Source organism: Oncorhynchus gorbuscha, unplaced genomic scaffold (genome assembly GCF_021184085.1).
Source record: "Oncorhynchus gorbuscha isolate QuinsamMale2020 ecotype Even-year unplaced genomic scaffold, OgorEven_v1.0 Un_scaffold_4455, whole genome shotgun sequence".
Classification (NCBI taxonomy): domain Eukaryota; kingdom Metazoa; phylum Chordata; class Actinopteri; order Salmoniformes; family Salmonidae; genus Oncorhynchus; species Oncorhynchus gorbuscha.
The window spans coordinates 1,184-18,484 of NW_025748466.1; the positions used below are offsets into that span (position 1 = coordinate 1,184).

General features: G+C 40.8%; 1 pseudogene; it reads right to left on the reverse strand.

Moving 5' to 3' along the window:
• Nucleotides 1-4,413: 4,413 nt before the first annotated feature.
• LOC124028574 overlaps nucleotides 4,414-17,301 on the reverse strand; it is a 28,304-nt pseudogene continuing 15,416 nt past the window's right edge.

Here is a 17,301-nt window from a genome sequence, read left to right on the forward strand (position 1 = left end):
TATATCTATGTAATGTATCTATATCTATGTAATGTATCTATATCTATGTAATGTATCTATATCTATGTAATGTATCTATATCTATGTAATGTATCTATGTAATGTATCTATGTAATGTATCTATATCTATATAATGTATCTATATCTATATAATGTATCTATATCTATGTAATGTATCTATATCTATATAATGTATCTATATCTATATAATGTATCTATATCTATGTAATGTATCTATATCTATATAATGTATCTATATCTATGTAATGTATCTCATGTAATGTATCTATATCTATGTAATGTATCTATATCTATGTAATGTATCTATATCTATGTAATGTATCTATATCTATATAATGTATCTATGTAATGTATCTATATCTATGTAATGTACTTCTATATCTATGTAATGTATCTATGTAATGTATCTAATATGATAATATCTATATCTATATAATGTATCTATATCTATGTAATGTATCTATGTAATGTATCTATATCTATGTAATGTCTATATCTATATAATGTATCTATATCTATGTAATGTATATGTAATGTATCTATATCTATGTAATGTATCTATGTAATGTATCTATATCTATATAATGTATCTATATCTATGTAATGTATCTATATAATGTATCATATCTATATAATGTATCTATATCTATGTAATGTATCTATATAATGTATCTATATCTATGTAATCTATATCTATGTAATGTATCTATGTAATATCTATGTAATGTATCTATATCTATATAATGTATCTATATCTATGTATCTATGTAATGTATCTATATCTATGTAATGTATCTATATCTATGTAATGTATCTATATCTATGTAATGTATCTATGTAATGTATGTATCTATATCTATATAATGTATCTATATCTATGTATGTATCTATGTAATGTATCTATATCTATATAATGTATCTATATCTAATGTATCTATATAATGTATCTATATCTATGTAATGTATCTATATCTATGTAATGTATCTATATCTATGTAATGTATCTATGTAATGTATCTATATCTATGTAATGTATCTATATCTATGTAATGTATCTATATCTATATAATGTATCTATATCTATGTAATGTATCTATATCTATATAATATAATCTATATCTATGTAATGTATCTATATATAATGTATCTATATCTATATAATATATATGTATCTATATCTATGTAATGTATCTATATCTATGTAATGTATCTATATCTATGTAATGTATCTATATCTATATCTATGTAATGTATCTAATATCTATGTAATGTATCTATATCTATGTATCTATGTAATGTATCTATATCTATGTAATGTATCTATATCTATGTAATGTATCTATATCTATGTAATGTATCTATATCTATATATGTATCTATGTAATCTATATCTATATATAATGTATCTATATCTATGTAATGTATCTATATCTATGTAATGTATCTATATCTATGTAATGTATCTATGTAATGTATCTATATCTATGTAATGTATCTATATCTATGTAATGTATCTATATCTATGTAATGTATCTATATCTATGTAATGTATCTATGTAATGTATCTATGTAATGTATCTATATCTATGTAATGTATCTATATCTATGTAATGTATCTATGTAATGTATCTATATCTATGTAATGTATCTATATCTATGTAATGTATCTATATCTATGTAATGTATCTATATCTATGTAATGTATCTATGTAATGTATCTATATCTATATAATGTATCTATATCTATGTAATGTATCTATGTAATGTATCTATATCTATGTAATGTATCTATATCTATATAATGTATCTATATCTATGTAATGTATATATGTAATGTATCTATATCTATGTAATGTATCTATATCTATGTAATGTATCTATATCTATATAATGTATTTATATCTATGTAATGTATCTATATAATGTAATCTATATCTATATAATGTATCTATCTATGTATGTATGTAATATCTATGTAATGTATCTATATCTATATAATGTATCTATATCTATGTAATGTATCTATATCTATGTAATGTATCTATATCTATGTAATGTATCTATATCTATATAATGTATCTATATCTATATAATGTATCTATATCTATGTAATATAATGTATCTATATCTATATAATGTATCTATATCTATGTAATGTATCTATATCTATATAATGTATCTATATCTATATAATGTATCTATATCTATGTAATGTATCTATATCTATATAATGTATCTATATATATGTAATGTATCTATGTAATGTATCTATATCTATGTAATGTATCTATATCTATGTAATGTATCTATATCTATGTAATGTATCTATGTAATGTATCTATATCTATATAATGTATCTATGTAATGTATCTATATCTATGTAATGTATCTATATCTATATAATGTATCTATATCTATATAATGTATCTATATAATGTATCTATATCTATGTAATGTATCTATATCTATGTAATGTATCTATATCTATATAATGTATCTATATCTATATAATGTATCTATATCTATATAATGTATCTATATCTATGTAATGTATCTATATCTATATAATGTATCTATATCTATGTAATGTATCTATGTAATGTATCTATATCTATGTAATGTATCTATGTAATGTATCTATGTAATGTATCTATATCTATGTAATGTATCTATGTAATGTATCTATGTAATGTATCTATATCTATGTAATGTATCTATGTAATGTATCTATATCTATGTAATGTATCTATGTAATGTATCTATGTAATGTATCTATATCTATATAATGTATCTATGTAATGTATCTATATCTATGTAATGTATCTATATCTATGTAATGTATCTATATCTATGTAATGTATCTATATCTATGTAATGCATCTATATCTATGTAATGTATCTATGTAATGTATCTATGTAATGTATCTATATCTATATAATGTATCTATATCTATGTAATGTATCTATGTAATGTATCTATATCTATGTAATGTATCTATATCTATGTAATGTATCTATGTAATGTATCTATATCTATGTAATATATCTATGTAATGTATCTATGTAATGTATCTATGTAATGTATCTATATCTATGTAATGTATCTATGTAATGTATCTATATCTATGTAATGTATCTATATCTATGTAATGTATCTATGTAATGTATCTATATCTATGTAATGTATCTATGTAATGTATCTATATCTATGTAATGTATCTATGTAATGTATCTATATCTATGTAATGTATCTATATAATGTATCTATGTAATGTATCTATGTAATGTATCTATGTAATGTATCTATATCTATGTAATGTATCTATGTAATGTATCTATATCTATGTAATGTCTATGTATGTAATGTATCTATGTAATGTATCTATATCTATGTAAATGTATCTATGTAATGTATCTATATCTATGTAATGTATCTATGTAATGTATCTATGTAATGTATCTATATCTATGTAATGTATCTATGTAATGTATCTATATCTATGTAATGTATCTATGTAATGTATCTATGTAATGCATCTATATCTATGTAATGTATCTATGTAATGTATCTATGTAATGTATCTATATCTATGTAATGTATCTATATCTATGTAATGTATCTATATCTATGTAATGTATCTATATCTATGTAATGTATCTATATCTATGTAATGTATCTATATCTATGTAATGTATCTATGTAATGTATCTATGTAATATATCTATGTAATGTATCTATATCTATGTAATGTATCTATATCTATGTAATGTATCTATGTAATGTATCTATGTAATGTATCTATATCTATGTAATGTATCTATGTAATGTATCTATATCTATGTAATATATCCCATTTAGCAGACGCTTTTATCCAAAGCGACTTACAGTCATGTGTGCATACATTCTACGTATGGGTGGTCCCGGGGATCGAACCCACTACCCTGGCGTTACAAGTGCCATGCTCTACCAACTGAGCTACAGATGTATCTATGTAATGTATCTATATCTATGTAATGTATCTATGTAATGTATCTATATCTATGTAATGTATCTATGTAATGTATCTATGTAATGTATCTATGTAATGTATCTATGTAATGTATCTATGTAATGTATCTATGTAATGTATCTATATCTATGTAATGTATCTATGTAATGTATCTATGTATCTATATCTATGTAATGTATCTATGTAATGTATCTATATCTATGTAATGTATCTATGTAATGTATCTGTATCTATGTAATGTATCTATGTAATGTATCTATATCTATGTAATGTATCTATGTAATGTATCTATGTAATGTATCTATGTAGACCCACGCAGAACAGGGTTAGAACACACAGAACTCTGATCTTGAACCACAGATAAAACAAGGTGTGATGTCACCTTTGAAGACGTCCGAGACACACAGTCGGAAGGGCTTTTCTATCGACCTCTGGGGTGGTTTGAAATTATCTATGAAGAGAGAGGAGGAGGGAGAGATAGAGGGGGAGAGAGAGAGAGCAGAGAGAATAGATACGGAGGGAGAGAGAGAGAGCAGAGAGAATAGATATGGAGGGAGAGAGCAGAGAGAATAGATATGGAGGGAGAGAGCAGAGAGCAGAGAGAATAGATATGGAGGGAGAGAGAAGAGAGCAGAGAGAATAGATATGGAGGGAGAGAGAGAGCAGAGAGAATAGATATGGAGGGAGAGAGAGAGCAGAGAGAATAGATATGGAGGGAGAGAGAGAGAGAGCAGAGAGAATAGATATGGAGAGAGAGAGCAGAGAATATATATGGAGGGAGAGAGAGAGAGAGAGCAGAGAGAATAGATATGGGGGAGAGAGCAGAGAATATATATGGAGGGAGAGAGAGAGAGAGCAGAGAGAATAGATATGGAGAGAGAGAGCAGAGAATATATATGGAGGGAGAGAGAGAGAGAGAGCAGAGAGAATAGATATGGAGGGAGAGAGCAGAGAATATAAATGGAGGGAGAGAGAGAGAGAGCAGAGAATAGATATGGAGGGAGAGAGACAGAACAGAGAGAATAGATATGGAGGGAGAGAGAGCAGAGAGAATAGATATGGAGAGAGAGAGAGCAGAGAGAATAGATATGGAGAGAGAGAGAGAGAGAGAGAGAGAGCAGAGAGAATAGATATGGAGAGAGAGCAGAGAGAATAGATATGGAGGGAGAGACAGAACAGAGAGAATAGACATGGAGGGAGAGACAGAACAGAGAGAATAGATATGGAGGGAGAGAGAGAGCAGAGAGAATAGATATGGAGGGAGAGAGAGAGCAGAGAGAATAGATATGGAGGGAGAGAGAGAGCAGAGAGAATAGATATGGAGGGAGAGAGAGAGCAGAGAGAATAGATATGGAGGGAGAGAGAGAGCAGAGAATAGATATGGAGGGAGAGAGAGAGCAGAGAATAGATATGGAGGGAGAGAGAGAGAGCAGAGAATAGATATGGAGGGAGAGAGCAGAGAGAATAGATATGGAGGGAGAGAGCAGAGAGAATAGATATGGAGGGAGAGAGCAGAGAGAATAGATATGGAGGGAGAGAGAGAGCAGAGAGAGCAGAGAGAATAGATATGGAGGGAGAGAGCAGAGAGAATAGATATGGAGAGAGAGAGAGAATAGATATGGAGAGAGAGAGAGAGAGAGAGAGAGAGAGAGAGAGAGAGAGAGAGCAGAGAGAATAGATATGGAGGGAGAGAGAGAGAGAGCAGAGAATAGATATGGAGGGAGAGAGACAGAACAGAGAGAATAGATATGGAGGGAGAGAGCAGAGAGCAGAGGGAATAGATATGGAGGGAGAGAGAGAGAGCAGAGAGAATAGATATGGACGGAGAGAGAGTAGAGAGAATAGATATGGAGAGAGAGAGAGAGAGAGCAGAGAGAATAGATATGGAGGGAGAGAGCAGAGAGCAGAGGGAATAGATATGGAGGGAGAGAGAGAGCAGAGAATAGATAGAGGGAGAGAGAGAGAGCAGAGAGAATAGATATGGAGGGAGAGAGAGAGCAGAGAGAATAGATATGGAGGGAGAGAGAGAGCAGAGAGAATAGATATGGAGGGAGAGAGAGAGCAGAGAGAATAGATATGGAGGGAGAGAGCAGAGAGCAGAGGGAATAGATATGGAGGGGAGAGAGAGAGCAGAGAATAGATAGAGGGAGAGAGAGAGAGCAGAGAGAATAGATATGGAGGGAGAGAGAGAGCAGAGAGAATAGATATGGAGGGAGAGAGAGAGCAGAGAGAATAGATATGGAGGGAGAGAGAGAGCAGAGAGAATAGATATGGAGGGAGAGAGAGAGCAGAGAGAATAGATATGGAGGGAGAGAGAGAGCAGAGAGAATAGATATGGAGGGAGAGAGCAGAGAGAATAGATATGGAGAGAGAGAGAGAGCAGAGAGAATAGATATGGAGAGAGAGAGAGAACAGAGAGAATAGATATGGAGAGAGAGAGAGAACAGAGAGAATAGATATGGAGAGAGAGAGAGAGAGAACAGAGAGAATAGATATGGGAGAGAGAGAGAGAGAGCAGAGAGAATAGATATGGAGGGAGAGAGAGAGAGAGCAGAGAGAATAGATATGGAGAGAGAGAGAACAGAGAGAATAGATATGGAGAGAGAGAGAGAGAGAGCAGAGAGAATAGATATGGAGGGAGAGAGAGAGCAGAGAGAATAGATATGGAGGGAGAGAGCAGAGAGAATAGATATGGAGAGAGAGAGAGAAACAGAGAGAATAGATATGGAGAGAGAGAGAGAGAGCAGAGAGAATAGATATGGAGAGAGAGAGAGAGAGAGCAGAGAGAATAGATATGGAGGGAGAGAGAGAGCAGAGAATAGATATGGAGGGAGAGAGAGAGCAGAGAGAATAGATATGGAGGGAGAGAGAGAGCAGAGAGAATAGATATGGAGGGAGAGAGAGAGCAGAGAGAATAGATATGGAGGGAGAGAGAGAGCAGAGAGAATAGATATGGAGGGAGAGAGAGAGCAGAGAGAATAGATATGGAGGGAGAGAGCAGAGAGAATAGATATGGAGAGAGAGAGAGAGCAGAGAGAATAGATATGGAGGGAGAGAGCAGAGAATAGATATGGAGGAGAGAGAGAGCAGAGAGAATAGATATGGAGGGAGAGAGAGAGCAGAGAATAGATATGGAGGGAGAGAGCAGAGAGCAGAGAGAATAGATATGGAGGGAGAGAGAGAGAGAGAGAGAGAGAGAGAGAGAGAGAGAGAGAGAGAGAGAGAGAGAGAGAGAATAGATATGGAGGGAGAGAGCAGAGAATATATATGGAGGAGAGAGAGAGAGAGCAGAGAATAGATATGGAGGGAGAGAGCAGAGAGAATAGATATGGAGAGAGAGAGAGAGAGAGAGAGAGAGAGAGAGAGAGCAGAGAGAATAGATATGGAGAGAGAGCAGAGAGAATAGATATGGAGGGGAGAGAGAGAGCAGAGAGAATAGATATGGAGAGAGAGAGCAGAGAATAGATATGGAGGGAGAGAGCAGAGAGAATAGATATGGAGGGAGAGAGAGCAGAGAGAATAGATATGGAGAGAGAGAGAGAGAGAGAGAGAGAGAGAGAGAGAGAGAGAGAGAGAGAGAGAGAGAGAGAGAGCAGAGAGAATAGATATGGAGAGAGAGCAGAGAGAATAGATATGGAGGGAGAGAGAGAGCAGAGAGAATAGATATGAGGGAGAGAGAGAGCAGAGAGAATAGATATGGAGGGAGAGAGAGAGCAGAGAATAGATATGGAGGGAGAGAGACAGAACAGAGAGAATAGATATGGAGGGAGAGAGAGAGCAGAGAGAATAGATATGGAGGGAGAGAGCAGAGAATAGATATGGAGGGAGAGAGCAGAGAGAATAGATATGGAGGGAGAGAGAGCAGAGAGAATAGATATGGAGAGAGAGAGAGAGAGAGAGAGAGAGAGAGAGAGAGAGAGAGAGAGAGAGAGAGAGAGAGAGAGAGAGCAGAGAGAATAGATATGGAGAGAGAGCAGAGAGAATAGATATGGAGGGAGAGAGAGAGCAGAGAGAATAGATATGGAGGGAGAGAGAGAGCAGAGAGAATAGATATGGAGGGAGAGAGAGAGCAGAGAATAGATATGGAGGGAGAGAGACAGAACAGAGAGAATAGATATGGAGGGAGAGAGAGAGCAGAGAGAATAGATATGGAGGGAGAGAGAGAGCAGAGAGAATAGATATGGAGGGAGAGAGAGAGCAGAGAGAATAGATATGGAAGGAGAGAGAGAGCAGAGAGAATAGATATGGAGGGAGAGAGAGTAGAGAGAATAGATATGGAGGGAGAGAGAGAGCAGAGAATAGATATGGAGGGAGAGAGAGAGAACAGAGAGAATAGATATGGAGGGAGAGAGCAGAGAGAATAGATATGGAGGGAGAGAGCAGAGAGAATAGATATGGAGGGGAGAGAGAGAGAGCAGAGAGAATAGATATAGAGGGAGAGAGCAGAGAGAATAGATATGGAGGGAGAGAGAGAGCAGAGAGAGCAGAGAGAATAGATATGGAGGGAGAGAGAGAGAGCAGAGAGAATAGATATGGAGGGAGAGAGCAGAGAGCAGAGAGAATAGATATGGAGGGAGAGAGAGAGAGAGCAGAGAGAATAGATATGGAGAGAGAGAGAGAGAGAGAGAGAGAGAGAGAGAGAGAGAGAGAGAGAGAGAGAGAGAGAGAGCAGAGAGAATAGATATGGAGGGAGAGAGAGAGCAGAGAATAGATATGGAGGGAGAGAGACAGAACAGAGAGAATAGATATGGAGGGAGAGAGCAGAGAGCAGAGAGAATAGATATGGAGGGAGAGATAGAGAGAGCAGAGAGAATAGATATGGAGAGAGAGAGAGAGAGCAGAGAGAATAGATATGGAGGGGAGAGAGAGAGCAGAGAATAGATATGGAGGGAGAGAGACAGAACAGAGAGAATAGATATGGAGGGAGAGAGAGCAGAGAGAATAGATATGGAGGGGAGAGAGAGAGCAGAGAGAATAGATATGGAGGGAGAGAGCAGAGAGAATAGATATGGAGGAGAGAGAGAGCAGAGAGAATAGATATGGAGGAGAGAGCAGAGAGCAGAGAGAATAGATATGGAGGGAGAGAGAGAGAGCAGAGAGAATAGGGATATGGAGGAGAGAGCAGAGAGCAGAGAGAATAGATATGGAGGGAGAGAGAGAGAGAGCAGAGAGAATAGATATGGAGAGAGAGAGAGAGAGAGAGAGAGAGAGAGAGAGAGAGAGAGAGAGAGAGAGAGAGAGAGAGAGAGCAGAGAGAATAGATATGGAGGGAGAGAGAGAGCAGAGAATAGATATGGAGGGAGAGAGACAGAACAGAGAGAATAGATATGGAGGGAGAGAGCAGAGAGCAGAGAGAATAGATATGGAGGGAGAGATAGAGAGAGCAGAGAGAATAGATATGGAGAGAGAGAGAGAGAGAGCAGAGAGAATAGATATGGAGGAGAGAGAGAGCAGAGAGAATAGATATGGAGGGAGAGAGAGAGCAGAGAATAGATATGGAGGGAGAGAGACAGAACAGAGAGAATAGATATGGAGGGAGAGAGCAGAGAGCAGAGAGAATAGATATGGAGGAGAGATAGAGAGAGCAGAGAGAATAGATATGGAGAGAGAGAGAGAGAGAGCAGAGAGAATAGATATGGAGGGAGAGAGAGAGCAGAGAATAGATATGGGGGAGAGAGACAGAACAGAGAGAATAGATATGGAGGAGAGAGAGCAGAGAGAATAGATATGGAGGGAGAGAGAGAGCAGAGAGAATAGATATGGAGGGAGAGAGCAGAGAGAATAGATATGGAGAGAGAGAGAGAGCAGAGAGAATAGATATGGAGGGAGAGAGCAGAGAGCAGAGAGAATAGATATGGAGGGAGAGAGAGAGAGAGCAGAGAGAATAGATATGAGAGAGAGAGAGAGAGAGAGAGAGAGAGAGAGAGAGCAGAGAGAATAGATATGGAGGGAGAGAGAGAGAGCAGAGAATAGATATGGAGGGAGAGAGAGAGCAGAGAGAATAGATATAGAGGGAGAGAGAGAGCAGAGAGAATAGATATGGAGGGAGAGAGAGAGCAGAGAGAATAGATATGGAGGGAGAGAGCAGAGAATAGATATGGAGGGAGAGAGAGAGCAGAGAGAATAGATATGGAGGGAGAGAGAGAGCAGAGAGAATAGATATGGAGGGAGAGAGAGCAGAGAGAATAGATATGGAGGAGAGAGAGAGCAGAGAGAATAGATATGGAGGGAGAGAGAGAGCAGAGAGAATAGATATGGAGGGAGAGAGAGAGCAGAGAGAATAGATATGGAGGGAGAGAGAGAGCAGAGAGAATAGATATGGAGAGGAGAGAGAGAGCAGAGAGAATAGATATGGAGGGAGAGAGAGAGAGAGCAGAGAGAATAGATATGAGAGAGAGAGAGAGCAGAGAGAATAGATATGGAGGGAGAGAGCAGAGAGAATAGATATGGAGGGAGAGAGAGCAGAGAGAATAGATATGGAGGGGAGAGAGAGCAGAGAGAATAGATATGGAGGGAGAGAGAGAGCAGAGAGAATAGATATGGAGGGAGAGAGAGAGCAGAGAGAATAGATATGGAGGGAGAGAGACAGAACAGAGAGAATAGATATGGAGGGGAGAGAGAGAGAGAGAGAATAGATATGGAGGGAGAGAGAGAGCAGAGAGAATAGATATGGAGGGAGAGAGAGAGCAGAGAGAATAGATATGGAGGGAGAGAGAGAGAGAGAGAGAGAATAGATATGGAGGGAGGAGAGAGAGCAGAGAGAATAGATATGGAGGGAGAGAGACAGAACAGAGAGAATAGATATGGAGGGAGAGAGAGAGCAGAGAGAATAGATATGGAGGGAGAGAGAGAGCAGAGAGAATAGATATGGAGGGAGAGAGAGCAGAGAGAATAGATATGGAGGGAGAGAGAGAGCAGAGAGAATAGATATGGAGGGAGAGAGCAGAGAGAATAGATATGGAGGGAGAGAGCAGAGAGAATAGATATGGAGGGAGAGAGCAGAGAGAATAGATATGGAGGGAGAGAGCAGAGAGAATAGATATGGAGGGAGAGAGCAGAGAGAATAGATATGGAGGGAGAGAGCAAAGAGAATAGATATGGAGGGAGAGAGCAGAGAGAATAGATATGGAGGGAGAGAGCAGAGAGAATAGATATGGAGGGTGAGAGAGAGCAAAGAGAATAGATATGGAGGGAGAGAGAGAGAGAGAGAATAGATATGGAGGGAGAGAGAGAGCAGAGAGAATAGATATGGAGAGAGAGAGAGAGCAGAGAGAATAGATATGGAGGGAGAGAGCAGAGAGAATAGATATGGAGGGAGAGAGCAGAGAGAATAGATATGGAGGGAGAGAGCAGAGAGAATAGATATGGAGGGAGAGAGCAGAGAGAATAGATATGGAGAGAGAGAGAGAGCAGAGAGAATAGATATGGAGGGAGAGAGCAGAGAGAATAGATATGGAGGGAGAGAGAGAGCAGAGAGAATAGATATGGAGGGAGAGAGAGAGCAGAGAGAATAGATATGGAGGGAGAGAGACAGAACAGAGAGAATAGATATGGAGGGAGAGAGAGAGAGAGCAGAGAGAATAGATATGGAGGGAGAGAGAGAGCAGAGAGAATAGATATGGAGGGAGAGAGAGCAGAGAGAATAGATATGGAGGGAGAGAGCAGAGAGAATAGATATGGAGGGAGAGAGCAGAGAGAATAGATATGGAGGGAGAGAGCAGAGAGAATAGATATGGAGGGAGAGAGAGAGCAGAGAGAATAGATATGGAGGGAGAGAGACAGAACAGAGAGAATATATATGGAGGGAGAGAGCAGAGAGAATAGATATGGAGGGAGAGAGCAGAGAGAATAGATATGGAGGGAGAGAGCAGAGAGAATAGATATGGAGGGAGAGAGAGAGCAGAGAGAATAGATATGGAGGGAGAGAGAGAGCAGAGAGAATAGATATGGAGGGAGAGAGACAGAACAGAGAGAATAGATATGGAGGGAGAGAGAGAGAGAGAGAGAATAGATATGGAGGGAGAGAGAGAGCAGAGAGAATAGATATGGAGGGAGGGAGAGAGCAGAGAGAATAGATATGGAGGGAGAGAGCAGAGAGAATAGATATGGAGGGAAGGAGAGAGCAGAGAGAATAGATATGGAGGGAGAGAGAGAGAAAACAAGCATGAGAAAAATCTTCAAATTAGACTGTTGACTGATGCCACTTAGTTACTCTGTTACCATGCTGACTAATACCATAGCAACATCACAATGACTTCCACTTTTACTATTGTCACAGTCATAACACTACTTACACACACACACTTTCAGATCATTAAAGAAGATATGTTTAAATAAAAGAGGCCATATGTCTCAGCTACTCTGCTCTCTCTGAGATCATTATTTCCACCTTAAATGTACTTGTCTAACAGCCATGAACATAATGGATGTTTTAATGTTAACATTGTTGAGTTGTCACATGTTATTTTCTAAACCTTTGTGGACTTGAATAAGAGTGTGTGTGTGTACCGATCTGTTCCAGCAGACATGGTCCAGAGTACCAGGATGTTAGCGCCAGAGCAGAACTCTTAGTGGTCAGGTTCTCTCCTGATAGACCACTGGTCGGCACGTAGAACACATCAGAGTCCTGGGAGAGAACACAGAACACATCAGAGTCCTGGGAGAGAACACAGAACACATCAGAGTCCTGGGAGAACACAGAACACATCAGAGTCCTGGGAGAGAACACAGAACACATCAGGTCCTGGGAGAGAACACAGAACACATCAGGGTCCTGGGAGAACACAGAACACATCAGGGTCCTGGGAGAGAACACAGAACACATCAGAGTCCTGGGAGAGAACACAGAACACATCAGGGTCCTGGGAGAGAACACAGAACACATCAGAGTCCTGGGAGAGAACACAGAACACATCAGAGTCCTGGAAGAGAACACAGAACACATCAGGGTCCTGGGAGAGAACACAGAACACATCAGGGTCCTGGGAGAGAACACAGAACACATCAGGGTCCTGGGAGAGAACACAGAACACATCAGGGTCCTGGGAGAGAACACAGAACACATCAGGGTCCTGGGAGAGAACACAGAACACATCAGGGTCCTGGGAGAGAACACAGAACACATCAGGGTCCTGGGAGAGAACACAGAACACATCAGGGTCCTGGGAGAGAACACAGAACACATCAGGGTCCTGGGAGAGAACACAGAACACATCAGGGTCCTGGGAGAGAACACAGAACACATCAGGGTCCTGGGAGAGAACACAGAACACATCAGGGTCCTGGGAGAGAACACAGAACACATCAGGGTCCTGGGAGAGAACACAGAACACATCAGTGAGTCCTGGGAGAGAACACAGAACACATCAGAGTCCTGGGAGAGAACACAGAACACATCAGAGTCCTGGGAGAGAACACAGAACAGCTATTACACTACAGAACACTTATAGAACTCTCAGTGGTCTCACGTAGAACACAGAGTCCTGGGATACAACAAAACGTAACAATACAAAACATAGAGACGCACACAACGACATCACCCTCCCCAGAACCACCTGCTCTCACCTCTATCTCAGAATGACATCACCCTACCCAGAACCACCTGCTCTCACCTCTCTCAGAATGACATCACCCAACCCAGAACCACCTGCTCTTACCTCTATCTCCAGTGCCTGCACTGCTCTCCGTCACGTCTCAAATCACACAATTTCGTTCCTGTCAGTCTCCCAGGGCCTTCCAATATTTAAGATAATGAAGCATATTATTTTTTTATTGTCTTAACAATAGAGGATTGGTTGATTTCAGGTTTCAAGTATATGTTATTTCCCCCCCAAGATGATTTATGAGAGGAGTATACGCCAACCCATTCCCTCCATCTTGTTCCAAATTCAGTTCAATTTAAGTCTTGGTTCCAACAGTTCATTTATTTTCTAAGAGATTGTCAGTTGGAAAGGCTCTCTGTAAAGTTTTGTATATCTCACCTATAATATGAAAATATTTTAATGTCTCAAATAAGAGTCCCTCCAGATTGCTCTGATGTCCTAAATGTTGTGATACATAACCCATTATGTACATTATTATTATTACATTATGTACATTATTAACACGTATTTAACATAACACATATTTCAAAATATCCACAGAGGTCAGATTCTGGAAATAACTGTATTTCCTGTTACCAAGTCATTTACGGTCTCTAAGCCTTTCGTTTTCCACGTGGACCAATTTATCGGTGAATTGTGAAAAGCGATCCTAGGATAGATCGTGGTCCTTCTGTAGCTCAGTTGGTAGAGCATGGCGCTTGTAACGCCAGGGTAGTGGGTTCGATCCCCGGGACCACCCATACGTAGAATGTATGCACACATGACTGTAAGTCGCTTTGGATAAAAGCGTCTGCTAAATGGCATATATTATTATTATTATTATTATAGTTCCATAAACGTTGTGTTTTTAGGGAGTGATATTGGTTGTTGTAGAATCCAGTTCATTTTCTTACATATTGTTACGGGGCTCTTAACTATGAAGTTGTTCGTGTTTTTAGCTTTGTCCTTTGAAAATAGACACATAAAAAGATTCTGGGGATGAGACTACACGTTTTCAATAATGACCTATTGTTCGTCTTTAGTGCATTTAAATATATGTCTCAAGTAAAAGTCCTGGATGGAAAGTTAAAGTCTGGGAGCTCAAAACCACCCCCAGACTCAGGAAGCTCATAACCACCCCCAGACTCAGGAAGGTGTAAACCACCCCCAGACTCAGGAAGGTGAAGACTCAGGTGTCACAACCACCCCCAGGCTCAGGAAGTCACAACCACCCCAGGCTCAGGAAGGTCACAACCACCCCCAGGCTCAGGAAGGTCACAACCACCCCCAGGCTCAGGAAGGTCACAACCACCCCCAGGCTCAGGAAGGTCACAACCACCCCCAGGCTCAGGAAGGTCACAACCACCCCCAGGCTCAGGAAGGTCACAACCACCCCCAGGCTCAGGAAGGTCACAACCACCCCAGGCTCAGGAAGGTCACAACCACCCCCAGGCTCAGGAAGGTCACAACCACCCCCAGACTCAGGAAGGTCACAACCACCCCCAGACTCAGGAAGGTCACAACCACCCCCAGACTCAGGAAGGTCACAACCACCCCAGACTCAGGAAGGTCACAACCACCCCCAGACTCAGGAAGGTCACAACCACCCCCAGACTCAGGAAGGTCACAACCACCCCCAGACTCAGGAAGGTCACAACCACCCCCAGACTCAGGAAGGTCACAACCACCCCCAGACTCAGGAAGGTCACAACCACCCCCAGACTCAGGAAGGTCACAACCACCCCCAGACTCAGGAAGGTCACAACCACCCCCAGACTCAGGAAGGTCACAACCACCCCCAGACTCAGGAAGGTCACAACCACCCCCAGACTCAGGAAGGTCACAACCACCCCAGACTCAGGAAGGTCACAACCACCCCCAGACTCAGGAAGGTCACAACCACCCCCAGACTCAGGAAGGTCACAACCACCCCCAGACTCAGGAAGGTCACAACCACCCCCAGACGCAGGAAGGTCACAACCACCCCCAGACTCAGGAAGGTCACAACCACCCCAGACTCAGGAAGGTCACAACCACCCCCAGACTCAGGAAGGTCACAACCACCCCCAGACTCAGGAAGGTCACAACCACCCCCAGACTCAGGAAGGTCACAACCACCCCCAGACTCGGGAAGGGAAACCACCCCCAGACTCGGGAAGGTCTAAACCACCCACAGACTCAGGAAGGTCTAAACCACCCACAGACTCGGGAAGGTCAAAACCACCCCCAGACTCGGGAAGGTCAAAACCACCCCCAGACTCGGGAAGGTCAAAACCACCCCCAGACTCGGGAAGGTCAAAACCACCCCCAGACTCAGGAAGATCAAAACCACCCCAGACTCAGGAAGGTCAAAACCACCCCAGACTCAGGAAGGTCAAAACCACCCCCAGACTCAGGAAGGTCAAAACCACCCCCAGACTCAGGAAGGTGTAAAACCACCCCCAGACTCAGGAAGGTGTAAAACCACCCCAGACTCAGGAAGGTGTAAAACCACCCCCAGACTCAGGAAGGTGTAAAACCACCCCAGACTCAGGAAGGTCAAAACCACCCCAGACTCAGGAAGGTCACAACCACCCCCAGACTCAGGAAGGTCTAAACCACCCCCAGACTCAGGAAGGTCTAAACCACCCCCAGACTCAGGAAGGTCTAAACCACCCCCAGACTCAGGAAGGTCTAAACCACCCCCAGACTCAGGAAGGTCAAAACCACCCCCAGACTCAGGAAGGTCAAAACCACCCCCAGACTCAGGAAGGGTAAAACCACCCCCAGACTCAGGAAGGTGTAAAACCACCCCCAGACTCAGGAAGGTGTAAAACCACCCCCAGACTCAGGAAGGTGTAAAACCACCCCCAGACTCAGGAAGGTCAAAACCACCCCAGACTCAGGAAGTGTAAAACCACCCCAGACTCAGGAAGGTGTAAAACCCCAGACTCAGGAAGGTGTAAAACCACCCCAGACTCAGGAAGGTGTAAAACCACCCCCAGACTCAGGAAGGTGTAAAACCACCCCCAGACTCTAAAACCACCCCCAGACTCAGGAAGGTGTAAAACCACCCCCAGACTCAGGAAGGTGTAAAACCACCCCCAGACTCAGGAAGGTGTAAAACCACCCCAGACTCAGGAAGGTGTAAAACCACCCCCAGACTCAGGAAGGTGTAAAACCACCCCCCAGACTCAGGAAGGTGTAAAACCACCCCAGACTCAGGAAGGTGTAAAACCACCCCCAGACTCAGGAAGGTGTAAATCCACCCCCAGACTCAGGAAGGTGTAAATCCACCCCCAGACTCAGGAAGGTGTAAATCCCACCCCCAGACCAGGAAGGTGTAAATCCACCCCAGACTCAGGAAGGTAAATCCACCCCCAGACTCAGGAAGGTGTAAATCCACCCCCAGACTCAGGAAGGTGTAAATCCACCCCAGACTCCAAAACCCCCAGACTCTCAAAACCACCCCCAGACTCAGGAAGGTCAAAACCACCCCCAGACTCAGGAAGGTGTAAAACGTTTCTTTTTATTCTATGAGTTGTATTCTCCCCATGTAAAATCTGTTATGACTGAGTATAGTTATTTAAGCCATGTCTTGGGAGGGGTAATTGGTGTTACTATAAAACAACTTCCATGCCGTTCTGAAGAGGCTTATTCTACCTGTAACATTTTCCCATTGAATTCGATGTGCTCTCATATCGTTGAGT